This window comes from Rhyacophila brunnea, unplaced genomic scaffold (genome assembly GCF_057557595.1).
Source record: "Rhyacophila brunnea isolate RB1 unplaced genomic scaffold, BYU_Rbru_1.0 scaffold_10, whole genome shotgun sequence".
Classification (NCBI taxonomy): Eukaryota; Metazoa; Arthropoda; class Insecta; order Trichoptera; family Rhyacophilidae; genus Rhyacophila; species Rhyacophila brunnea.
In genome coordinates this window covers 28,223,808-28,251,592 of record NW_028232752.1, presented here as the reverse complement: position 1 = coordinate 28,251,592, position 27,785 = coordinate 28,223,808, and the positions used below count along the sequence as shown (strand labels likewise).

General features: G+C 32.1%; 1 protein-coding gene across 4 annotated transcripts in view; it reads right to left on the bottom strand.

Moving 5' to 3' along the window:
• Positions 1-27,785, bottom strand: part of LOC147079052 (V-type proton ATPase 116 kDa subunit a1-like) — an 81,778-nt gene that overhangs the window by 24,356 nt on the left and 29,637 nt on the right. Inside the window, exons 1-2 of one of the 4 annotated variants that reach the window (XM_085952972.1) lie at positions 26,145-26,254; positions 7,570-7,603 (exon numbers count right to left, since the gene is read on the bottom strand). The exons of 1 other annotated variant lie outside the window; for it this stretch is intronic. The gene's annotated coding sequence lies outside the window, so the exon portion shown is untranslated. Of the gene's footprint in view, positions 1-7,569; positions 7,604-26,144; positions 26,278-27,785 lie in introns of those variants that run through there. 2 more of the 4 variants (XM_085952985.1, XM_085952965.1) reach the window with 2 other exon arrangements.

Here is a 27,785-nt window from a genome sequence, read left to right as displayed (position 1 = left end):
TGTCCAGGAAAATAATATTAGGAAAAAATCTTCGATGTAAGTAGGTACTTATACATAAAACAGAATGTTTCCAAATCGATTTTGCAGCGTAAACTTCGTAGTTGGATTTAATATTTCATTCAACAGATAGGTAGGAACGTTAATTAATTAAAATAAAACACAATATTATGTAAAATAACTACATACCTATTCAACTTTGAACAGTAGTTATCCCATAACATTAGAAAAAATGCACCTCACCTGTTTCACCATTCACGTGTTTGTATTTAAACATTGTAACCATAGACTAATATACTATATTGTAACTGCAATATAACTATTTATTATGATGTTTTAACTGCCTATTAATCAATTTGTTTTACGATATTTCTAATTATCATTTTGAGTTATTAAAATAGGTAGAAAACCGTCAATAAATTTCTTCTGTGGACGGTCAAGATCCACAGAGAATTGTATAACTAATTACAAAAAATACAAAGCAAAATAATAAGGCATATTATTACTTTACCCACAATCTTCGATAAAATAAATAAGTATTATTTATGTGGAAATATTCTAGTGTTTTCAATACAATCGAATCACTAAAGCTTCACCTCAATATTGCGAAACAATGCTATTTTAAACAGGCTACATATTTATTATCATTTATCAGTAGCCATATTAACGGTCGCTTGATTGTCACATGGCCGCATGGCCGTATGAAAACCGCTTTCGATCATAAAAGCAAACGCAACCGCTGGCTGTCACGCGGAAAACCGACGACGCTCCTTTTACCCGTCTGTCGCAAATAGTGACTAGAATATTCAGTTGAAATTAATAACATAGGTATTTCAACTACATTGTAAATTAAAATATTTGGTAATATCTGGTGCTTTCTTTTGTCAGTAAATTAATATAGGTACTAGGTAGGTAAAAAAAGTACGAAATGAACGCAACCGCAGCTGAATTATTACGATCACGCGGGAAAGCGCCCACGTGCTGTGTGTATGTGTGTGTGTGTGTGTGTGTGAACTGTGAAGTACGTAATGACAATGAGAATGGATGACAAATTTAAAATGTCGTGTGAATACAAATTTGAATTTGGAAAAAACCGTGTCGCTATCGATGCAAAATAATCGCTTTAGATTTTTTTGCGATATCAACGACAATCAGTTTTATATAAATGGGGATCAAAGACTTCATTACGATTTTAAAAGATTGTTTGTCACCTGGATAAACCATTTTTCCCAAGCATTTTTTTATAATACTAATGAGTTTTAGAACGAAATAATAAGAGATTCTATTGCATTTTGGTTTCATAGTAGGTATAGGTACACGTACGCATACATATTTCACAACAACGTCTTGAAGGGGCAGGGTGAATGATTGAAAAATGTCGACGGTAAGTTAGGGATTCTAAGCCTAAAACATTCGTATTTTCACAACAACGTCTTGAAGGGGCAGGGTGAATGATTGAAAAATGTCGACGGTAAGTTAGGGATTCTAAGCCTAAAACATTCGTATATTGTGGTGGGAATATGACGTCATTATGATAATCATGCTTTTTTCTTGGTATGGAAAACATTAATTTATTGAATAATTTTATCCCATAAAATAAATATTATTTTAAACCTCTGGTACAAAACCATATTTCATCATATTATTATGTATTCTGTTTCTTAAAACATCCGTAGCTATTACATAACATGCGCTTATCCATTTAATTTAAAGTTCATAATAACTTGCGATTAGGTATAATTTTAGTAAGATTTGTATGTTTGAAAAATGCAACATCTTATATAATTTGCCTTGATATCCTTCCATTCAATACATAGTAGGTACATGTTAAATAATAATAATATAAATGAATATTAATATTGTTATATACGTAATATTATCTTTTTTACAAAGCTCTATTCCTGAAATCCTTTATTTCCTAACTATTTAGAGCTCGTCCTAGTTAAAAATAACTTGAACCGAATCAATCAAAAGTTAATTGAATTTATAAAAATATAATCACAGTAAATCATGATTTATTTATTATAATGTATTATTATTAATTTAGTATTGTTCTGCATCATTTCTTTCGGTCTGACCTTAGAACTCGATTCGGTTTATCTCACCAGCATTTTCAATTATTCAACCTTCTGCGGTTAGACATTAATTTGAATAAATTTAGACACGCCTAGTGCCTTGCTTGGTCGGGACTTCGAACAAAGAGATTTGACTTTGTGGTGATAGAATATAGATGGAGGTTTCCTTCAGAATCTTTGACTACAAAACGTATATTTATAAATAAAACAAATCTATGTGCATTCGAATTTCAAATTCGAGACAATTCCACGGAATTATTCGCCTCATTCACAATATTCACATCGTAATGCCAGGCCCGGTCTCAGGGCAATTGGGTCCAATCAGGACTCGCGTTCTAAGAGGCTCCACGCCCTGGATAAATCCGAGAATTTATTAAATATGGATAAATTTAATATATGTTTTACTATGCCAGTATTATCTTAGCGCAGCAGGCGATTTTTTTCATATAATCTGCTGTTCTTATTATATGAATACATACCTACATAAAGCATGGTTACGTAGAATATACATACGAGTGTAAAACAGTGACATATCGTAACTAATATTTATATGAAGATAATTATTGTCGATGCGTCAATAATACTAATTAGCTAACAATGATACTATTTTAATTATGTAATAAATCATAATCAAGACAATATAGGCCCTAGATCACGGTGTACAATAGAAATAATATTGGTGGTATTTTCTTCTGAAACCCCGTATACTCACCTGAGTGAGGCTATACTTAAACCTATGTAAGTTAAAACAATATTGTTGGCATTTTATTACAATATGATGTGGTAAGACGTTTATAAATAAGTATAATTATGTGTTTAAGATATGCAGCTATAATTTTATTAATAATGTGTATTGTTATTTTATGAATTTAATGACAATGCATACTTACCAATTATTATAATTATAACTATCGTTTAAATGCGCCGTTGTGCCTTATAAATAAATACTTTACTAATAGCGTAATGTAATGAGTTCATAATATCCATGACCGATGTTTATTTAGTATTTGGATAAAAAATATAGAAATGCATAAAAATGAGCATGTTGAGCATAATTAACGCGGAAAGACCGCAAAAGACACCGATGGATAAGGACGCAGACAAGTGTGTACTAAGATAAAGGTCGCTAAGCAGGTGAAATAGCAATGGGCTGAAACGTCGCTCGGGGAGTGGGCAACCGATGGACAAATACCGTCATACAGTGGTATCCAATGGATACTAAGCACACGGGGACGCCCGCAATGTTGGTTTATTGAAATTATATTGATATACTAGTGTGCAACACTAAAACGTTTGTCTTATCACTTATCAGTTTATCACTTATTTGCAAATGTCTCCCAGATACGAGAGAGGATAGCGTTGTATAGGTAGACACGTTTAACAGTAAGACAATTTTCATTATTTTTTTTTTGTAAATACACTAGGTCTTATATAATATTTAGTTGGCGCGGTACGACCATGAAAACGATTCCCAAACTAAGTAAACGAGATGTTGAAAGATGTTGCGAAACTACTGCGATGGTCTGGGACTCTGGGATCTTACTCAGTGAATGGATAATAACTGGACAACATACTTTGGTACCCAAAGCCATTACACAATAGGGAATCAGTAACAACTACTGGATCGAAGAATTCCGCCAAATTTGGCAGAAAATAGAAAAACTTATAAGCGAAAACTATAAGAACTATGCCTAGGTGTATTTTTACGGCTCCGACCACCGCTTAAGTATTGACAACCAGTGACATCCCGTGGTAGGCAGATTGAGCGTCGCTTGGGGGCGGCAGTTACTCAAAGGGCGGCAAATCGAGGAAAATCATTGGAATATAATATAGAAATAGCTACCTAACCTTAGTAATAATGAAAATATCTTTCCGTTAAAAAAATCAGCTCACTGGTTTTATCGGGTTCGCGATATCTAGTTTACTTCCGTTGCCTTTCGACGTCCTTGGTGACCAGAAACGACACGTACAGATTTGCGAATAATTAGTCTGATATTTTGTTAGTAATCTATCCATACAACACATTTCTTAGATATTGGATGATAAAAATAATGTATAAAAAAATGAGGCGGCATTTTGGCGCTGCCTAAGGGCGGCATTTTATCTAGGGACGTCACTGTTGACAATTGCATACAGCGCCATAAAATCGTAGCTAAGATAATGGTTCCACTACATAGGGGTTCGTGGAGTATCTCTGATCACTAGTGGATTGTCTCAGGCTGGTGATTTGACATATATTATCTACCAAATGCGTAAGAAGTGATATTCTTAAATTCAAAAATGGCGGAAAAAATCCAATCTTATGTAATTACCGTCTGACTTTATTGATTTTTTATTTGGGAATATATTTTATGGTGCAAAATTTTGAAGTTATGCTTGACATTTTGTAATCGGAAGCCTATAAAATACCAAGATGGTGGCCAAAATTTAAATGTTATAAATTACCGTTTGATTTAATTGTCTGTTATACAAAAGTGCATTGAATTTTCCGAGCTATGCCACCAGAGTTTTAATATACAAATTATCCATATTTTGATACATGTGCTAAAGACTTTGTAACCTCAATTGCCTTACAACTACGCTGACAATCGACGTACGTACATAATAATATGTACATTGTTCAACAGTAACTAAGCGAAATATATTTGTTTAAATCGTCTGCTCTAGGAAACGACATAATACTATTAAACAACACGTGAAAACCATAATATATCATGTTGAAAGAATGTAAGATAAAAAATATCTTAATCTATTGGATAGATATCTCAAAAATAATAGATAAACAGACTGTGACGATTGGGTACATTCTATAAATTTAATACGAAGACTAACTCTGTAAGTACTTAATGTACGAGTACTATTCTATGATCAACATTTTTGGTTGTGATTTCATAGCGCTGTACGTACATATAATAATTATGTAATGTATAGGGCTGAAACAAGGGTCGGGTTATGTACGTCAAAAAGCGGGGGATTTGTAGTGCCACAATCGTCGCTAAGGCGTCCGAAGTTGTGATAAATAATGCTAAGGCTATATAGTTTAACATATCGATCAATTATTTGAACACTTGTATTCAAACTGCGAACCTCGGTGATGAATGAAATTTCGACCTCGATTCTGGACTACAATTTTGCATTTACGAAAAAGCCATAGCATCGGAAAAATAATTAAAAAGCTTTCATTCTCCTCGATTCTAGATGGTAAGAAGGGCGCCGTGGAAGAATTTTTACACACACAACCTGATCGCACATATAAACTCATCTCGTCTGCAAAACTTCAAATATGTCGATGTGATTTTGTTGGTATTCTCAAAATACATGTAACTTGATATACCTCATTCCGCGTACAGCTCGAATGCGACATTTAGCTTGAAAAAAAAACGACTGGTGTCGCAAGCAACAAATTTCAGTCGACATGGGGCGCGTGTATAATAAATACCTAAATATCGCATCCGCACATGTGCAGAAGCTGCTTTTTCATTCGTTTCAGCTAGTCGCCCGACGTTACTGTCCTGTCATGTAGACGGTGGCGACATTCCGTCCAATTTTGATTTATGACCCCATCTATATCCCAGTCGAGGCGAGTTTCAGTGTGCGTCCTGGCTAATACGAAGCAATTTTAAAACTACTGAGTTAGTGCAAGATGTAATAAGTTTTCACCGAATTTATACAAAACACACGTCTGCATAAAACATGTATGCTATAATAGTATTGTACGTCCAAATAAGGTATTTTAGAATATATTTGTCAGATTCAAATGCATAGGAATACTTATTATATATGACCCACAGAAGAGATTAATAAATAGAATTCCGATAAGCCGTAGGTATACCCCAATACACTACATTTTGAAACACGGTTTTGAATGTGTGAGCATCCTACGAAAATGAAACACACATTATAGACGTGCAATAGTGTGTGTTGTAACCTTCAAATACACAAATATTGAATGAGCATCAGTACATAAACCGAGACCAGTTGTCAGAACGAAGGAAAAGCTTACAATGACGTATTCTTGACACCTTTTTAAGTTTATCCCATATTCTTCCACACTCGAGATATGTTACCTGTTACTCCACATCCGTTACTTCAGTTTCCATTAATTCTGTGTTCCTTGATATCACTGTTTCGCTTTTGATTTTCAATTGTGTAAACATTTTCAAAATCGATTTTCTCAAAATATACGGCGTCTGTGTACTAAGGCATCAATATTATTATCTTATGTACACATGGGTAGCACAGATTTTTTCAGTGTGGGTATTGTACAATATTGTGACTATACATAAAATTGTTAATTTATATTGCCGTAGAATTTACACTATGCTAAACCACAGATAAAAATACACATACTTAACATAATTATTATTGCCTGATGCTATAATAATATTATATATAATATTATGTAATTAATAATATTATGATTACGATAATAAAATTATTGTATTACTTTAACGTGTCCTATTGAATTCAGTAAATATAATATGTTACTCTTGCTTTCAATGTGGTTAAACAAACAGATCATAGCATATTAAATGTATAGGCATGGGATATAACATAACTCATAACTAGGAACAGTTGAATGCATGACGTGACGTTATTCTGTTAAGTATTATTAAATTAATGGTTGAACGTAATTATTACTAATTGGTGCTAATTAACAGTGTCATTGTAAATGTAAAACTAAGTGAATGATCATTTCATTTTAAAAGAGCGAGTTACTTTAGCTACATTTTGACTACGAGATAATATGTATAAAATGATGTAGGTGCCAAAATGGGTATACATTGTACCAATTTTGACACATTTTTAAATTTGATTCTTACCTTGATTCATACCTACCTATATATTATGATGTTGCAATGTTTAAACTATGTGTTAATTTAATACTACTACTGTAAAGCCTAGTTTTCATTGGTCGAGTAAACGGAGTAGGTACTTAAGTACTTGTTCGATAATGTTTACTATATTTAGTACATCTATGATGTTTACTGTTAAAACTTAGTGGAATGACATGTTATTAAAAATTACAAAAAAAAACAACACATAAAAATGCGTTTGTTATTTACAATAATATAAATATACTTACTTCTGAGACTATAACAAAATGCACGCTTTAAATCATTAAAAGCAACTTATCCAACTTTCATCAGGTAAAATCGTTGAGTTTCATACATACATTTTTGTCAATCTACTGATATTTTTGATAAAAATTAATTATTGATTTTTTAACAATTGATCGTATGTAATCGGTGAAAGGCGAGTAGCAGAGTCACTTAATAACTCACCATCCAATCTTAATTTCCTCTACCAAGATTTCGTGCTCTACTCTCCCGATTAAGTTTTCACCGGTAGAGTTAGAAATATATCTAGTACCTACTTGCCAAAGTACTCTACCACTAACTCTGACAATGAAAGCCGGGCCTAACACAAATTAAATTTGCTCATTTCGACTTCCTTTTATTGTATTAAGTTGTTAAATAAACGAGAATTAACTTACTGTATTCTGTCAGTGTGCATTTGCTATTGGTAGCCTGAAAATACAGAAAGTCAGAAAGTCACTCTAATTGAATAGTACAGAACTTAAAAATTAGAATGAAATGGAAATTCGATCAAGTACCCTCACTCAATAGCATTAAATTTCATGTTTTAATCTGACGATACGATTAAAATAACAAGATCAAGGGTCTACTGTTAGTTTCGCTTCACAGTAGTGTTATTAAATATTTACGTAATAAAATTGCGAATTTTGTAAACATTTCACGAATGTTATAAATACCTGCAAGTTGATAAAGAGGCATGTGGCCATTGTGAGCAGGTTTTGTTATAATATATGAATAGGTAACATTTTCAATAATGCATAACCGAGAAATTAGAATGAAATAGTTTAAGACTTCTAAAACACATTTTAGGTGCCTGTAGTGGTGAAAACTCGATTTAAAACGATTATACGGATTTCATGAGTACTCATCTAATATATAAAAATTAATATTTGTGTGTTTGTGTGTTTGTTTGTTCGTATTTAATGCGCAGCCATACCGTTCATCCGATTGCGATAAAACTTTGTAAACTTATTGCTTGCACTTGCGGGAAGAGTATAGGCTATAATAATATATAAAAATGAATGTCTGTCTGTCTGTATGTCTGTCTGTCTGTGTGTCTGTCCCGTATGCGTTCCTATACCATTCATCCGATTGCAATGAAATTTTGGTAAGTGGTTGCATGCACACCCATGAAGGTTTCTGAATTAGAAAAATCATCATTTTTTTCTTCTTCTTCATTATATTTTCTTTTATTCGTATGGTTCCTATACCATTCATCCGATTGCAATGAAATTTTGGTAAGTGGTTGTATGCACACCCATGAAGGTTTCTGAATTTAAAAAATCATCATCTTCTTCTTCTTCTTCTTCTTCTTCATTCTATCTTCTTTTATTCGTATGGTCCCTATACCATTCATCCGATTGCAATGAAACCTTCGTCAGTTGTTGTGGTAACACCCGCAATGGTTTTTGAATTAGTACAACCATCTTCTTCTTCTTCTTCTTCTATTCTATATTCTTCTATTTGTATGCGTTCCTATTCCATTCATCCGATTGCAATAAAATTTTGGTAAGTGGTTGCATGCACACCCATAAAGGTTTCTGAATTAGAAAAATCATCATTTTCTTCTTCTTCTTCATTATATTTTCTTTTATTCGTATGGTTCCTATACCATTCATCCGATTGCAATGAATTTTTGGTAAGTGGTTGTATGCACACCCATGAAGGTTTCTGAATTAGAAAAATCATCATCTTCTTCTTCTTCTTCTTCTTCATTCTATCTTCTTTTATTCGTATGGTCCCTATACCATTCATCCGATTGCGATGAAACCTTCGTCAGTTGTTGTGGTAACACTCGCAATGGTTTTTGAATTAGTACAACTATCTTCTTCTTATTCTTTTTCTTCTATTCGTATGCGTTTCTATTCCATTCATCCGATTGCAATAAAATTTTCGTCAGTAATTGTGCCAACACCCGCGAAGGTTTCTAAATTAGTACAACCATCTTCTTCTTCTATTCTATCTTCTATTCGTATGCGTTCATATACCATTCATCCGATTGGAATGAAATTTTGATCAAGTGTTGTGCTCACGCCGCAAATGTTTCTGAATTGTTACAACTATTTTCTTTTTCTTCTATTCTATCTTCTTCCATTTGTATGCATTCTTATACCATTCATCCTATTGCGATGAAATTTTGACCAGTTGTTGTGAGCACGCCCGCGAAGAGTTCTGAATTAGTACAACCATCGTCTTCTATTCGTATGCGTTCCTATACCATTCATCCGATTGCAATGAAACTTTGGTGAGTTGTCATGCGCATGCCCACGAAGATTTCTGAATTAGAAAATCATCTTCTTCTACTATTCGTATGCGGTCCTATACCATTCATCCGATTGCGATGAAACTTTTGTCAGTTGTGTGCGCACACCTACGAAGGTTTCTAAATTATTATTATATAACATACAAAGTTTGTTGTTTGTTTGTTCCATCCAATTTTTTTTTTTTACTACATATTAATAACATTAATAACGTTTTCATATTTTGGATTCGATTTTAATTTAGTGTTCTTATGTTTGACCTTTACTCCTATTAGAATCATTTTCATATTGCCATATTGTATTACACAGATATTTTAATATTAAAAAAATAATTACCTCTTATTATTTTTCAAATATCTAAGATAAATATAACCACGAAGCGACCCTGTGCGAAGCCGGGTACTTCAGCTAGTAACTCATAAAAAATATTTAAACATAAGCATTTTCTAAACAAAACACATATAAAGCAATAGCGCGATAAATGTAATATTACATCCGTAATCAACGAAATAACAGCCTTTACAAACTAGCGACACCTTTAATACAAAGAAATTATTAGGTCTGTAATCGTGAATATCATTAATTTATAATATAAGTAAACATTGGTGATTAGCACCTCATTTTCGAGAAATAAAAAAAGATCTAAATACACCTACTCGTGGGTTTTTGTATGAGTATTTTTAGGGGCGACACGTTGCCTAAGAATACCACTACATACCTACAGCTTTACACGTATATTATATGTTTGTAATTTGTCCCTCTGGAGTGAGTCACTCCAGAGGGACAGATTTTCAACCTTTTTTTGTTTAGTGAAACCCTTGGGATATTTTCTAGAATCTCGAGGAGCCCCTGCCTATTGTCGGCATTTACTTGGTAGAATAAATCCATTTTACAAAATGGTAATATAAATTGTTATAAATTTTACATAACAATTTAAGTCGATAGCTATTTCGGCTGTAACACCATTATCAAGACTAGTCTAGTAATTATTTATCATTTCGTGAACCCTCACGTGGCCGACACGTCATATTAAGGTCCAGATAAGAAAAATAACACAATTTAGGTGAAAATAAGTAGACAACGACATATCGAGGTAAAGTGTCGTTCAAAAGCCCCTATTGTTTTTAGTCTCAGTGTATCAACGTCAATGACATTAATAATCAACGTATAGGTACATTTTTGATGGGATACTTATAAATTTTGTCCAAAGCTATTGGAAAGGAATAATACAGCACTAAATCATTACTGTGCTGTTTGTTACTAATTTAAGGTTGTCTTGCAAGCTTGTGAAAAAAAACAAAATTAGAAGTGCTTATTAGACGGTGACGTTCATTATTGACAACTCCACTCTTCAATGTTTTCTTTAAACTTAAAAATAAGTACTTCATTATATTATTCTAGTCTAAACCTTTTTTTAAACTCCATTAGCAAATAGTTTTAAAGTTGTAACTTTTACAAAATATAACGAAGCCCCCGACACGGCTAGCGGAACTCCGGTTGGGAATCACTGCTCTAGACGATAATACTTCTGTATATCAACCAGGTGGGAATTCCTCGAGAATTTTATACATGAAAAAGAAAGGGTTGGAAACAAAGATATTTAAAACTGTTGAAAATCACTTAAGTACCTACATAAATTATTGTAAAATCTGTACCTACCTACGTAATTGCAAATACTAATAAGTATGAACCAGCATTAAGAACCCACATGATTGATAATAAGATCTATCTAAAAATCGATGTAGACCATAATTATGTTGATATTTACATTTAAAAAATCTTTTAAAACTAAGCAAATACAGGTGTGTATTTAAGAGAGATTTTTTTGACCGTTTCTTAAAAATCTATTCAATCTTATATCATAATATTCTTTGTGAAAACACTTATGTCGACAAATATTCCTATTTGACTGTTTAAAAAAAACCAGTTTCAAGACTGTCGTTTCTGGATACTTACTTATACATTATGCAGTGGATCTTTTTATCAGCATAGAAACTAGACTCCTAAGTTCAAGGACTGATGTATCTAATCAAATACTAGACACACTTCAAATACATTTAGAATTTAGATATATAAATACCAGTTTAATTTTACTTATTACAATTCGCAACATTCAAAACTAATTGTTTCTCTGCTTACCAAGTTGATTTGAAAGTTTTGAAAATAATCTACCATTAAATAAACTATTTTTTTATCCAACAAATAATGCAGAAGATTTAAAAATGTAACTTTATTTTATTGGTAAACATTGATATGATAACATATATTGAAATTTGAAAAGATTTATAAGAAATATAACCACTAGAAAAAAAACTTTTTGAAAAAAATACTGACGACTATGAATGCTATCTATACGTGTCTATCTAATTGCGACAAAGTTAACTAATGTTTTTACCAAGGAACTCAGAAATAATGGGAACTAAAATACATAACGGGTAAGGCGATAGGAGGTAACCGACTCGAGTAAGGAAGAATCCGGGTTAAACTTACACACGTGTCAAGAATACATTTTACGTCGAATACTGAAAACTGCTCTCGGTTTATGTATTTACGCTCATTTAATGTTGGTGTATTACACACACTATTGCACGTGCATAATGCGTGCTTCATTTTCGTAGGACACTCACACATTCAAAAGCCTGCTTCAACATGCGGCGTGTTGAATATAGCATATCGGTATTCTATTTATTATCCGTGCTGTGGTTTTTACAATACATACTCTCTTAAGCGCTTGCGTATTTAAAGAAATGCCTTTACTTATTTATTGACAATCGACTCTTGCACATATTTTAAATCAAAGTAATCAAAGTGGTGGACCTAATAGGTTGGGCAAGTGGCTAACATCCAATTATCGCAAAAACCAATCTGTTAATACAAACCGCCACGCTGGACATGAAAATTAAAAAAAAATTGAATTAAGTACCTTAATAATTACTAAACACTGTCAGGAATCAGAATCACTCCAAATTTTTGTTATAACGTACTTGCACTTGCTAATAATTTAATAAGCTACCTTTTTTATTCAATGAATAATTCACAAGACTTAATAAGAATGTAAAATTCTTTTATTGAACATACATAATTTGAAAACACAGAATTGCGATAAGTATAGCTTTATCCCAATTAAATAGGACACGTATATCATAGTGGTCAGAGCACATGAGCGCGAATTTTCAAAAAAAAATCTAGTAGGTAGATACCTATAGGTATATTTCTCGTGTGTTGTTTTCAAATTATGTAAGTACTTACATAAATCTACCATATTATTATTTTGTATCTAGAACACTCTTATTGAATAGTTAAACTGGTAATTCGTGGAATATAAATAAAATTTATAAGTACCTACCTATAAAAAATAAATAACTACAGATTATAATGACGGTACTATGTGATCTGTAGTATTAGATCATAAGGATATGAAATTAACCAAAAGTGTACGATATTATTTTAGAATGATCCGGTTTATGGCCGTTGAATGAGCGGGTTAAATACGAGCATGCCGCACAATATAATCTCAATTTATTATCCGGAATTATTAAGATGAAAGTAGATACCTACTCCAGATTATGATAAATACAGACAGCCGAAAAAATAATAATACAATATAATGTTTCTGGCTTTAATAGTAGACTTTTACCTCACTTTTTAGCCAATTAATAATTTAGATGGCATTGGGAAAAGGAGGGGGTGGCAGACGGCCGTGTCAAAACAAAAACGGTGCGTGTGAAGTGATATTACACCTGTAATTAACGATTCTATTGTAAGGTAATATCGATTTACTCAAAAGTATAATTTAAGGGGGGAGGACCCAGCGGGTATAGATGACACTCCCGAGTCAAAAATTAATCAGGCGCCATGTTCATATCACCACATGGCACATAATAATAATAATATGCAGGTAGATGCATATTAATATAGCTGCGTGTACCTGCTTTTAATTATAAAACTACGAATGCAAATCTATACAATATTATGATCTCCCTTTCATTTTATTGATGAATGAATGAATGGTGACCAAGTAATAAAATCGAATCCAAGAATTAAATACGCAATTGTATATTCAAGTTTACAGTCTCCACACTGTTGTCATTCTGTAAATGTTAAATACTTTAATAATTCCTTATTACTTTCACAAGGAAAAATATTGATACATTTGCGTGTATTTATTAATGTTTTCAGTGTTTTAAACCGGACAGGTAGAGACAAAACATAATAAATGAAAACAATAACGACGTTTTATAGGTAGGTACACCATGTGCATGGAATACCTATATACTTTGGAATTGAGAATAAAATGAATAGGTATAATATCTTTACTATGTGGTCATGTGAAGACGACTCATTTGTAATTAGATGTCACTCGTTTCATCATCAGTACCCTATTAAGAACTTATTCATTATTTTCATGGTAACTGCACATTATTTTACGAAAAAAATTGAAATTGAAATATTTTTCTATGCATAGTCTCACAATGAAGAACAATACATAATATCATCTCATTATTTATAGAATGTGACATGTATGAATAATTTACAATTTAATACACTCGGTCTTCCATGCACTTGGATCCACCGTGTTCTCAGCACCTCAATTATTACCGTGAAAGTACCTGCTTACTTAATTACAAGAAAAATCCATTTCTTTTCTTCCAAGGTTGACTAAATACAATGAATAATATGGACTTACCTGTCATGAACTTGACCGCTAAATTTTCCTTTGAATAAAATATAATTGCTGTGTACCTATATGAAAAATTACCCAGAGGTCAGCAATTAAAAGAAATACACAAGTTAAATCAAAACTTGATGACTATTAAATTAACTGCAAACCTGCAGGTCATTATTCGTCTTCCAAGTTAGTTGTTTAAGTCAAGTCTAATAAAAATGACTAACATATTTATATGAATAATTAAAATGATCGCAAATAATATAAAGTAGGTAAGTTGCCAAATCCAACCAGGTCGCCATTTTTTTAAAATCAATACTGCTAATGCAGAGAATATGGTTTATTTTATTAATAGTTATACCAATACAACGACACTATTTTTTTCTGGAATTGCAGTCAAATATTGTACGTAATACAAAAAATAATAATATTGTTCAATCCTCTTTTATATTATGAATCCATTATTTGGATATGGTATTATGTTGTAACAATTAAGTAATTATTGCATAGATAGACGATATTAAGTATTACCTATTAGGCTATTACGAATCATGGCTGTTATATTTTATGAGTTTATGAATTAAAATAGCAGGTCAGATACCTAACATTAAAAAGTGTGCCAAATATTTCATCAATGGACTTTAGAGTATAGCCCACACATAAGCAGTTATAATAGCTACTCTACTATACATAAAAAATGACAGCTCAATGTTATATTCAATAAAACCATAGAGTAAAAAAATCTATATAATTGACCGTTGAGACTATTCGGAGAGCAAAAAAAATCACGTCAATAGACATGATTAATGAATGCTGGATAAGCCAAAAAAATATATTCATTCAAGTGCTGTTCGCTACTGAAAATATTGAATTTCAATTGGCCGTTATTATCGGGAAATTACTTCAAATATACGCTTCATGCTAAATCATACGTATTCTAACTAATATGGGTGATTACTGATTACAGAGAGAATAAAATTGGGATGCCTGCACATTTAACATGTTTAATAAGTGATATGCAACAAAATGTTGCGTATCTCATACATTTAATGTGTGTGTATACTACGCTGTGTTGCTTGTAGCTATTCTAAATGACTATGCATAAAAACAACAAAATGTTGTGCGAACTGGCTGGACTCTATTGCATTCCCAGCGTAGTCCAGAAAGCCACACACATACATTGGATAATAATATATTATTTTACTTTACATTTTGAAAGCAATGATATTATTAATATCATTCTGGTAAGTAAAATGCAACAAATTAATATCAACGAAAACAAGAATCTGACAGATTCCATTTATTTATGTAAAAGCACTATGATAGGTACCCTTTTTATTAAAATAAAAAAATAATTAACTCGTATTATCAAACATTTTTTTTTATTTAATTAAAATACAAACAAAAAAATGTTTGTCTGCGTTAATATTACAAATAGAAAACAAAATAACACTGTATTTTAATAACTCTACTGCCATTCTACGGTAGACTGCACATTGTCTACTGACCTAATCGTCCCTGATCCAATCATTGACAAGGTAACAAGGCACGACCTTCATTGATTTCTTGGTATTAAATAATGCATTTAATTAAACATACAGTGTTGTGTCAAAAAAAAATCGTTGTTTTGACAAAAGTCTATAGTACTTACCTAGTTATCATAAAATACTATTTAGATTATTGATTTTTCAGAACCGAATCTTGTCAATAACTTCATGGTTTTAAAATGTTTAAGTTTTTTTTATTGATATCTATAATAATTACGGAATACATACGTTACATACGGAATCACAATAAGTTAACAAGTTTTCGAAAACTTAACTGAATTCCCAAGCCATGACAGAAAGACAGGGTACCTACATTGTGTTGCCCATCTTTTTCCATTCGCACACCAGTAGCGTAGTTTCATTTACATTAAGAGTGAGTTCAATTATAATGTAGTCGTAAACAGACCTCGGCTTCGTAAGCACGTTAATTTAAATCGATCTTTTCGCAAAAACCACTAATCATCGAAGATTTTATTTCAAGAAACGTTATTATTTTCATTCATGGATTTATTCTTATTAGCGTCTTTACTACTAGCGTATTTACGTATACGGAATTGAAATATCTTTGGGTGTTAACTATTAACACAGTTTTAACGGGTGCACATCTACATTAACTAGTTCATTCAGGAATTTTTCGCAATATATATATATATATTATATATAAACAATATTTATTGTAACTTGCTCCATACGTCGATTACAGGACCATTAGCTGGATCTCTATACAGTGCTGTCGAATTGCGAATCTGTCTTAAATACATATTATTATCAGAATGAATCCACAAAGTTCAGCCAGCCTGGCACAAATAAACTAATGAACAAATTCCACATTACAGCAACAAACATGCCTTCTGTGAAGTGGATTTATACGGTTATTATTAATTTTCACTTTATTATAATATGACTTCATTTATCAATAATAAATTATACATTTTGGATCAATATGGCACCGTAAAGGTTGATTTATTTTTTATTAACATGTCATGGTTGTGGACGTGTTAACTAGATTAAATTTATAATTGTATTTATCATTTTACTTTAATATCTACATAAGCAAATACTTTCTTGTTATATTGGTTGTTATTTATAATTAAGTCATTTTTATAATTTGTATTTATTATGTATTATGGCCCATTGGCCAGTCGCTGTAATGCCATAATACTCTTTTCTAAATAAATAAATCAGTTTAGTTTGTGGTTCAAGTTAAGGAATTACCATAATTGTATAATTTCATTGGGGAAATATAATATTTCTATAGGCGACATTTTGTTTGCTGTCTTTGTAATGGTTTTTTAAAGCATGCAATCATTTCCATGTTTTATAATATACTAACTACTACTAACGATCAAAAACTGAAATCGTTTGAGTTTTTATTTCCCACTTTTGAACAAGAATCTACAGTTCAACCACATTATTAAAATAAATATTAGTGCATTTCATGTCCGATTGCTGCCTTATTAATGGTACGGAAAAATCAATATCCGGATGCAGGCTCTGATTTTTCTAACACGGGCAATAGAATAATAATTACGTGATTCTTAGATTGTATTTATTCGAACTATCCCAAGCATGCACCTCAGATAATGCTTAAGTCTCATATTTTAATGTACTCTATGTATATGGATTCAAAGTGTTGAAAGTTCTAACTGTTTTATTATAGATTAAAATATATCTTTAATATATTATAAATAGTAGGTAATGTGCTAGAGCAGGCATTTCCAACTTCAGTTGTCTAATCACAAAAAATACTATGACTCTGGATATATATTGCAAAACTTTTTGATGCAGATAATAAATAATCTCAAAAAATATTATACAATGATGAAACTGTATTTATTTGTGTTCTAATCATTATTATTTTTTGTGATACAGTAGCTGTAAAAAATATTAATGAAAAAAAAACTGGTAGTTTTACACGATTGATAAGCTGAAAAATGCTGCACGAAATTAGCATTGTTTGCTACTGGAGTACCTACCTATTTTTTATTTATAAACATAGTTAAATATTTAATCGTGTATTTAAGCACTCAAAGCAAGGTCAAACAGCCTAGTAATAGGTAGTTAATTTGATTTGTAATTTTTTATCGACCAATCGACGTACATATTCAATTGAAGATCTTGGCATAAAAACAGCAAATGTCACAAAACACTTTTTTTTCAGGAGAGGGTTAAAACATAATATCTTGGTTGTCAAAAGAAATTTTATTAATTTGACAATGAGAAATTATAGAAAAACCGTATATGCACTATATGAATGTAAAAAAAATATTAAATTTATTTCGGTTAAATAGATATTTAAAAAAGAATGAGTGTGACATTTGCTGTTTTTACACAATTTTTGGACATTTGTTGTTTTTATTGCAAATTGAAAAGATCGAAATGTAAATAGTATGACTAAAACTATAATTGTATTAAATAAAATAAAAAAAATATATTTATGTTATTTTTTGATCATAATACAACTTTTAATAAGGTTTGGACATATTATTTACCTATTAACAAACGACTTCAATGTTTCTAAAAAATCAAGAATTAAATATTTGATGTTTTAATCATGTGCGGGTTAATACTGATTAGCTTCATATTATTATTATTGATTTAATTTAATAAAACACATTTTTTAGTATCTACTTATTCCACTTTTAATAAATAAATCTGGACCGGTTTCGTCCGCCTCTGTTTGTCTGCCAACTGTTTTCAACAGTTGAAAATGTCCCTATAAGGTGGACGAAACCTATCCAGATTTATTTATTAAAAGTGGAATAAGTACTAAAAAATGTGTTTTATTAAATTAAATCATTAACATAATGGATTTCTACCATGAATTGATAGTTAACACGAAAAAAGAAAACCGATGAGTCTCGTCTGACACCTTCACTATCAGCAAATTAAACGATACATTTATTGGGTTTTGTAAATATTTAGCTAATTTTAAAATATTTTTTTATTTATCTCTTTTCAATGGAACTAATCCACCATATGTTGTTTTAAATGCAATCGTGACTTGCATTTGATTTTTATTCACTACATTGAATCTATCCCACAGCCTAGAGAGAAACTGAAATGTTCGCAAAGCACTTCTCCCTTACTAGCCTGGTCTATTTTTTTGTACATTATAACTAGCCTACAAATTTTTACAGAAAAATGTCAAAGTTTTAACCTATATTTCATATTAAAAAAATCTTTTTCTCCGGTCTCTTTAGATTTTATAATGAAGGGCCCAGAATTTTCCTTATTGCATCCAACTGAACAATAATGAATGTCACCGTTATTTGGTAAAAACGTTGCATAGTTTTGTTAATTTTTCTCTTTCGAGACGTTTCAGATGGCTATGCTAGTAATATTCATGATAAAATATAAAAACAATCATTAGAAAACGTTATAAAAAGCAATAATTAAACGAATCAAGGATAATTTGACAGCTCAGACACTAAATTGTATGGAATGTATACTAACATTACTAACGCCGCCTGGTGATAAAAGTGTAGAACTACTGGACCTTTGCTGTTTTCACACAAAAATGCCTGGACTATTGCTGTTTTTAGAAAAGTGGCATATTTTTGAGAGCAGATTTGAGGGACTTATGATTTTTTTTTTAAATTTATCTTTGCACAGTTGTATGTAATCATACACAGGGAATATAGAAATGCAATAAAATGAAAATGGAAAAAAGTGGACATTTGATGTTTTTATGCCAAGATCTTCAATTGTTTTCCATATTTTATGCCTGTACCTATGCTCAGTTCTAAATGAACATTGTAAAAAATCTTTTCTATAAAAACATTTAAAATGTTTAAATAAACTTTTTTATCTTCTTCGTCATGTCGGGTCTTCAATAGCTACAAACATTGCTCACGTGCAAATGTATTTAAGTCTAGACTAGGCATTAAATAACTGTAAACCGGAGTCATCATCAAGAGATCACGATTCGACAATTGTATTGAAATATGAACACGAACACATACATAATTATGGGAGCAATACATATTTTCATCAATATTCATATCATTATTAATTGTCTCAATACATCATCGTAAGCCGGGGTCGATCCACAATTGAATGAAGGCCTTCATTAGCTCCTTTCACGTATGTCAGTTAATAGTTTTTCGCTGCTACATGCATTCGCAAGATGATGAGTTCGTCAAACTAGCGGGTTTTGTCGTTTATCCTCTCTTTAGTATTACAGTATAGCTCAAATTGTCATTGAATCATTGCTAAAAAATCACATGCTTTTCACGACGATCGACTGCCACGATCGTCACGATCACTTTGAATCGTTAAAATAAAATAAATCATATTTTAGTATCCGATTCATACGCCGATCGATGACAGTTGGGCCGAAGATTACCGAGTACCTAATAAAAATATCCGATTAACCCGTGAACTTCCAAATTGACAAATTTAACAGACAATTATGAATAATGATATAAAATCAAAATAATATGCTAGATACTAAATATACCCAGCAACTTGTTACTGATTGTCTAAACGTAGTCTCTAATAGTTTCCATTGATATTTAAAGTAACAACATAATATTAATTATAAGGGAAGACTGTTTAGTGTTGCCATCAAGCTGCCCAATATATATATTGGATTACTTTTAATAATTGTTTGCACTAGCAAGCAATCAAATCAAGCGTCAACGCGATCGGATATTTAAAGTCGACGATTTTATGTATGTATGATTAGTCGGGTACATTCTTTGTATGATTAGTCGGGTCAGCGCCATTTTTAGATTAATAAAGCCTGAGCATATCTTTTTGCACAGACAACGAGTGATCCACTGTTCAGCTGTCAAAATCAGATCCCAGATTGCTTGATATATTGATTCGCCCTTTCTCGTTTCAAATTGAATTATACAAAATTTCAAATCAAAAATATTAATAAGTAAATTATAAATAATATACATTCCTGTTATTCATCAGCTGTCAGTCAGACAAGTCCTTCACACAAAAACCGGTGGTAATATCGATTACTAAAAAAAAAATAGCATTTATCTATGCATTACATTTGTAGAATGTGTGTTAATACTAATGTATAATTTATCATGTAACTTATCTATTCAAATCAAACCATTCCCTGTGTGAACACGACAGATGCGTCAGTATGAGCACTCTATAGAAAATGACAGGCAATGACAGGTCATCCTTAGACAACAATGGGAGGGGCGGAAAAAGTAGGACCAGTCGTTGTGAATGTATCGGCTTTCTACTTGAGTCGGCAATGGTCGGGTACATACTGTCTGGAGCTGCTCCAGATTGATCGGTACGCGGTAGGTATATATATACCGACAGCTGAAATTGTCACTGTTTTTATCATATTATAATTACTGTCATACTATTAGTTTATTTAGATGAATATATTATTTATAAACGTCATTTAAAAACAATCTTAATATTGCTTAAGTATATAAAAACAGAAACGTAATTTACAATGGCTCAGAATAAGCTAAGTAGGTAATTCTGAGATTATGGTTATAGCTATCGGTTCAATGAGCAATTAGTATTTCTTTGCGTTTCAATTTATGGTTTGTACTTATATTGCCTTCTATAATATGATCGTACCTAGTATTATTCTCAGTTTCAAGCATTTTCTCAACGAGTTAGGATCTAGTAGGCACACGCGTAGGTATCTGTTAATTTCATAAAATTAATTTTTGTGATTATTTTTCATTCTCAGCGATAAAACATTTTAATGCCAAACCACCACACTGTGGTTTTCAATAAACTGGGTTTATCCACAATTAAAAAATATTAATCTGAGACTCCGTAGTACAAATCTATTGTTTTACAGCAGTTTGAAAAATAATTTAATTCTAAAACACAATTTAACTCCAGTTGTTTTACGATCACGTTTCTTACGACTACCTACAATAATAATAGTTACTCATTTCTAATACTTTAGTATCCAAATTAGTATTCAGCACCATAAAATACAAGTCTCAAATTGGTAATCAATCAAATGATCATCGTATTAGGATCAGGTGGTAATTATAGAAAATTGAAATTATGTCCGCCTTTTTGGAATTCAGGGGCTCCTGGGTAGTGTAGTGTGTTAATATATGAAAAACTACCCTTAGAATATTCCTATTAAGCATGCCAAATTTCATGCTTCTATACAAAAAAAAATGCGTAATTATTTAGCTATGCCGACGGACTATAATAATATGTATTTTAGGCAGTGACGTCCCTAAACAAAATGCCACCCCTAGGCAGTGCCAAGATGCCGCCATTTTTTTTTTTATACTTTTTATCATCCTTACATGACTCCAATATCTAAGAAATGTGTTGTATGGATACATTACTAATAATACCACTAACTAATCTAATTTAAATGCCATTTCTGCGTTAATAGATAATTATATTGCGAATCTACGATTTCAAATAGGTACATTTAAAAATACGCCTGACAACTTCCAAAACGAGCAACTAGCAAACATATTTGGATAAATTTTAAATTAATGTAAGTGTGTACCTACCTACAATTCAAATATTATTTGTAAATCTACACGTGTCATTGCTGTTCACTAAGAACGTGACGTCCAAGGACAGCGGAAGTAAACAAGACATCGCGAACCCGATAAAAAAATAAAGTCCTTTTAAAACTTTTATAGTAATAATTAATACATTTGTTTCCAACCAGTGAGTTGAATTTTTTAATGGAAATATATTTCCGTTATTACTAAGTTTGGGTAGCTATTTCTATATATAAATAATGATTCTCCTCGATTTGCCACCCTTCGGGTAAGTGCCGCCCCCAAGCGACGCTCAATCTGCCTACCCCCACGTGACGTCACTGATTTTATGTAGATATAAGTATATGAACGAATACATAAGTAGGTAGGTACTTACTTGATATTTGAAAATATATAAGACAAAATTTATATAACTGAATTTTTACCATATTAATTATAATGTTATCATACGGGGAAATATTATGATATCTCGCTGACAATGATAAGATTAGATAAGAATATGGCCACATATTGTACCTACTTACGTCATAAGAGCTAAAAAAATCACACATATAGAAAGTAAGGTACCTACTATAGATGTATAATGTTCATATTTCCAACATATTTATTAGACGAGATTACTTTAATATTTTTAAATGGGAATTTGCTTCTGTACGCCAATGAAGAAAGTGGCAATCTATGGAATACGATTTTCATTATGATATAATAATATGTACCTACCTCATGGCCCCCACATTCTAGGCTAGTTTATTTGGCGGGCCCCCTTACCTATCACTAAAAGTAAAGGCAGTGTCACGCTCTATAGCAGTGTTCGGTGAACGCGGTAGAATTAAGATGTATTTTTAGCGATTTTTTATATTTTTTAATACATCCATTGGAGTTGTCGAGTATCAACATACAATTAAAATTTGCATTGCACAATCACATATTTTAAAATATTAACATTTTTCAAGTAAAATAGCGCCGCAGGCGACTTTATTCACGATAAGAGTAAATTAATTTTGTGTATTTATCTAACGTATCTGGTCAACTCGCCACGCCAGGCCCCTCCTGAGCCCGAGCCCCCAGGCTAGAGCCCTGTCAGCCCCCTCTTGTGGGGGCCAGAAACTAGGGCTAATAACATAATCACAGTCATAATTTACGTTTAAAGTTCCCCACAAGCATATTATATTCTATTAGAAAAATCCTAGAAAAAATCGTGGACGAAGGGATTCGAACACATAGAATATATCGCTTGCCGGGCGAGTGCTTAAATTAAACCAATTAAGCTACTCACTAAATTACCTTGCCTTTTTTTCCCTGCCTCATAAAATATAGTACATATTTCTTAGGGCTCAGACACATCACAGCATTGCAGTTGGAGCGCATAAAAAATCCAATTTGAGATTCAAATGGGATACCTACATTTCGAATCAAGTAAGACTTGCGTCGACTCACTGCAACTGCAGTATCGTGTGCCTGAGCCCTTACATTTAAAAATCCTTGAATTCAAATGTGAAGTATCGTCAACATTACTGATAAGAGTGATAAGATTGACAAGTTGTACTGCTACAATATATTATTTTGTTCTAAAAATATTTCTATACAAATTTCAATTTTGACCTCGTACTAGTTCAGCTTAGAACACTTCGTATTAATTATTTGATAGCTGTCAATACTACCGTAAGATAAAAAATATAAGTTGAAATATTTCCCGGCCACAACGTTATTTTCGTAGTGGGTGGGTATATTAAAATGCTATGGTTGGGCTTGGTTGTGAAGCTATTCCATACTTTTGAGTGTGATGTGTCTGACATCGTAATGTTCATATTACTTACTTACTCAAGTATTGGGGAAAAGGGCAAGCACAAGGTCACGGCAATTCCCTCGGTCCATCACCACGTCTCGCGCCATGTGAGACCTGCAGCGCGTAGATCGCGTTTGTAGCATCGCCACAGGACGAGGGAGATCGACGGAACACATGTCCTAATCACGTGAAATGTCTCTTCGCTGTAGGTCTTAGAGACGTGGGGATGGACCGATGGAAGTGGCGTGACATTGTGCTTGCCATTATGGTCCAATACTGGGGCGCGACAGGATGGAGTGAGTAAGTACTTTACATGCAATAATCTCTTGTGAATCTTATACCCCGTTTATACGTGCATGGATTTGAAGAAGAACATGTATGGGTAAACATGTATTATCCCGCAGTAGGCAAGATTGCGTGCATGAATCAAACAAGTTTAGAAGATACTGAATTTTAATGCGTAATAAGTAAGATCTGAGCCTGCACAGTAGAACGATAATGGCGAAACTGCCGGTAAAAAAACGAACTTTGTACTCATTTTGAGGTTAACCGATTTTCAATACGTTCTGTCAAATAGTACTATAAAATGAACGCGTCTCGCTTACTCTTGAAGAATGAGATTGGAGAGACATTCAGCACATTTACGTGTAAACAGTGTTATTGTCACGATAGTTAAAAATAAACAATATTGCCGACAGTAAATCCATGCACGTGTACAGGCGCTATTAGTCAATGGTGAAATTTAAACAGCACTTGGATCATCGTATGACGGGGGCGAACTTTTTATGCGTATTTATAAAAAAACTAAAAAATATTTTTAATAATGGGTCGGCGTGTCGAGGGATTTTTATTAATTCGGTCAGCATTTTTCACTTCAACCATAAATTTATATACACATAGGACCATTTTTTTCTTAGCTATGAGAAATATTGTCCATTGAATCACAGTGCATTTTAAGGAATTCCGTTGAATCAAGATTAAGAAATTAATTTAAATAGCTAACAACACTGATCAATCCGTTGAAAATGACGAAACCGGTTTTGGTTATTTTTTACAAATGAAAGAAGAAGAAACACAATACGAAAAAACGTGTAAATTAATTAATTTATATGATACTAGAAAACTATACCTTGGCCATATGTACCTACTATTTAGACTCAGTAAATAATATTATTTTTTCAACCTATTAATTGCTAAAGAGTCATCGTCATAGATTAGGATTGTCTATTTGCCCACTGTGTCAGTGTAGGTCAACTTTAAATAGTACCTATAAGTTTTTTTTTTAAATTAATTATGGAGCTTCACACCTTATTGACACCAGCTGTGTACCGAAATTAAAGCTTATATGTACCTACACAGCAGTGGCAAAGGATGCAGGTAGGCTGTGGAGATCCAACACAAATCGTGCACACTAAACTTTATCAGTAATACTTATTCTTTATCATTGAACTAAGAATACAAATTTCAGCTGGTGTTGGTTAGTTTTAAAAATTTCATTAAACCCTGCGTAACCAAGCCATAATAGATAACAGACATATAATACAGTCATCTATCTATAAAATATCTCAAGTACGCTATTAAATCATAGATAAATTTAGATATTTTAAGAAAATTATTTATCTATTATGGTTCGGTTTAGGCAGGGTATAATTGAATTGAAAGACTAACCACCACCAAATGAAATTTGTGAACTTAATTCAATGAAAACGAAAAAGTATGTAAGTACATTATTTCAGTTGGACCTCCAAAGCCTTCCTCCGCTATTATGGTTTGGCCTAGGCAGGATTTAATTAAATTTTAAAAACTAATCACCACCATCTTCAATTTGTATTCTTAGTTAGATGAAAACAAACAAGTATGACTGAAAAAGTTTAGTGTGCACTATTTGTGTCGGATCTCCATAGCCTACTTCCACCATTCGCCACTACTACACAGGAAGCAAAATTTGAATATTTGCTAGAAGAACTTTTACTAATAAACATAATTATATATTTATAATTAACATGATCTAGATTAAGCGAGTAAAAAGTACGATTAGGTATAGTACATTAAGCTAAAAGATTATCTAATCTAATTTAAAAGTAATGGTGTTATCAACACGAAATAGCCAGGTAAGTATTGAAAATTAAAAAAAATATATAGGTATTTAAATACATGATTAATAATAGCGTTGAATTTTATATTGAGTATTGTTCGATATTTAATATCAACTGTGAGAATAACTATTCAAAACTTACGGATCTAGTTCCTCCAGGTGCACTAAGTATATTCCAACCACTATCACGTGAGTGACGAAATCACGATTTTTGCGGAGTACGTTTATACGTGCCAGTGTCTCCGACGACGGCTTGTAACTGGCGTACAAATTACACAATTTGTTAGGCGAGCGAACGAGTTGAATTGAGTTTGAGTAGCCTTATCAGCTGCTGGTCTTGTGACTTTTAATACAGCCTATTGCCGTCGTTTTTAGACCAGACTGCGCCAAGGTTGCATACAGCGAATGCACAATACCAATTGAAGCGTGCCTGTCAAAGATAAATTAGTTGAAGTGAACCAGTTTTTGTTACATAGTTTCGAACCTAACAAAAAATCTTGTACAGAATGGAACTTAAAACCAGATTCATGAAATGGGAACTGAAATACCTAACGGGTAAGGAGAAGCAGGCGACCGATCTCGAGTAGGGAAGAATACGGAATAAATTTAAACACGTGTCGAGAATACGTTATACGTCGAATACTGAACATTGCTCTCGGTTTATGCATTTACGCTCATTTAATATTGGTGTATTACACACACTATTAATTGTACGTGCATAATGCGTGTTTAATTTTCGTAGGACACTCACACATTCAAAATCATGCATCAACATATGGCGTATTGAACATAACCTATCGGTATTCTATTTATTATCTGTTCTGTGTTCATGACAATACCGGCGGCGAATTCTACCAATTAATCTACCTATTTAAAATAACTAGGTACATTGAGTTATTTTTTTCTAATACCATCAATTTCGTTTGTAAATTTATTTGACAAATGCCAGTAAGTAGTTAACAAAGGCGAATTTTGTTGCATTTATAAAATTTGATGCGTCATACTGCGAATGAGAAGTTTTCTCCACTTAAGATTATGCGGTAATTTTGTTTTATATTTTATTAGTTGATTTTTGTCTGTTTTGTTTGTGTGTCATCTATCTCATGAACTTGAATGCGTTGTGACCTCAGTCTTGGGTAGCTGCTTTTAAATTATTCCCAATTTTTAAAAAAAATGCTGATTATTCACATCAAACATAAGGCACGGGACAGTCTTTCACTCATAAAATTTATCACAGTCAAAGATACAGTCGATTTTAGATTAGAATTTATAATTTTAGAAACTTGAACTTTTCAACACTTGTAGGTACAAACATTGTATAATTTATTAAAAAAAATACATTAACTAAGGTGTCAATCACATCCACTTCACAATAAGCGAAATCATTCAAAACTGAGACAGAGTATGAAGTGTTTTAGATAAGTGGGTCTATTCTATACTTATCGAACACTAAATTGATAAATAGTATCAAACTTAGGGTAGGTTTGTATCAAAATATTAGCACTTATTGTAACAATTACACGAAGCCGGTTTTTATTGTTGCAATAAGTGCGATATTTTAACAGCAGCAAGATAGGTGCTGTTAAAATATAGCACTTATTGCAACAATAAAAACCGGCTTCGTGTAATTGTTACAATAAGTGCTAATATTTTGATACAAACCTACCCTAAGTTTGATAATATTTTTCACTTTATCACTTTAGCGGTCGATAAGCATAGAATAGACCCAAAGAAATGATTAAGGGCGACGTTAGTGGCACTTCGTCAATATAAGAGATTGTAA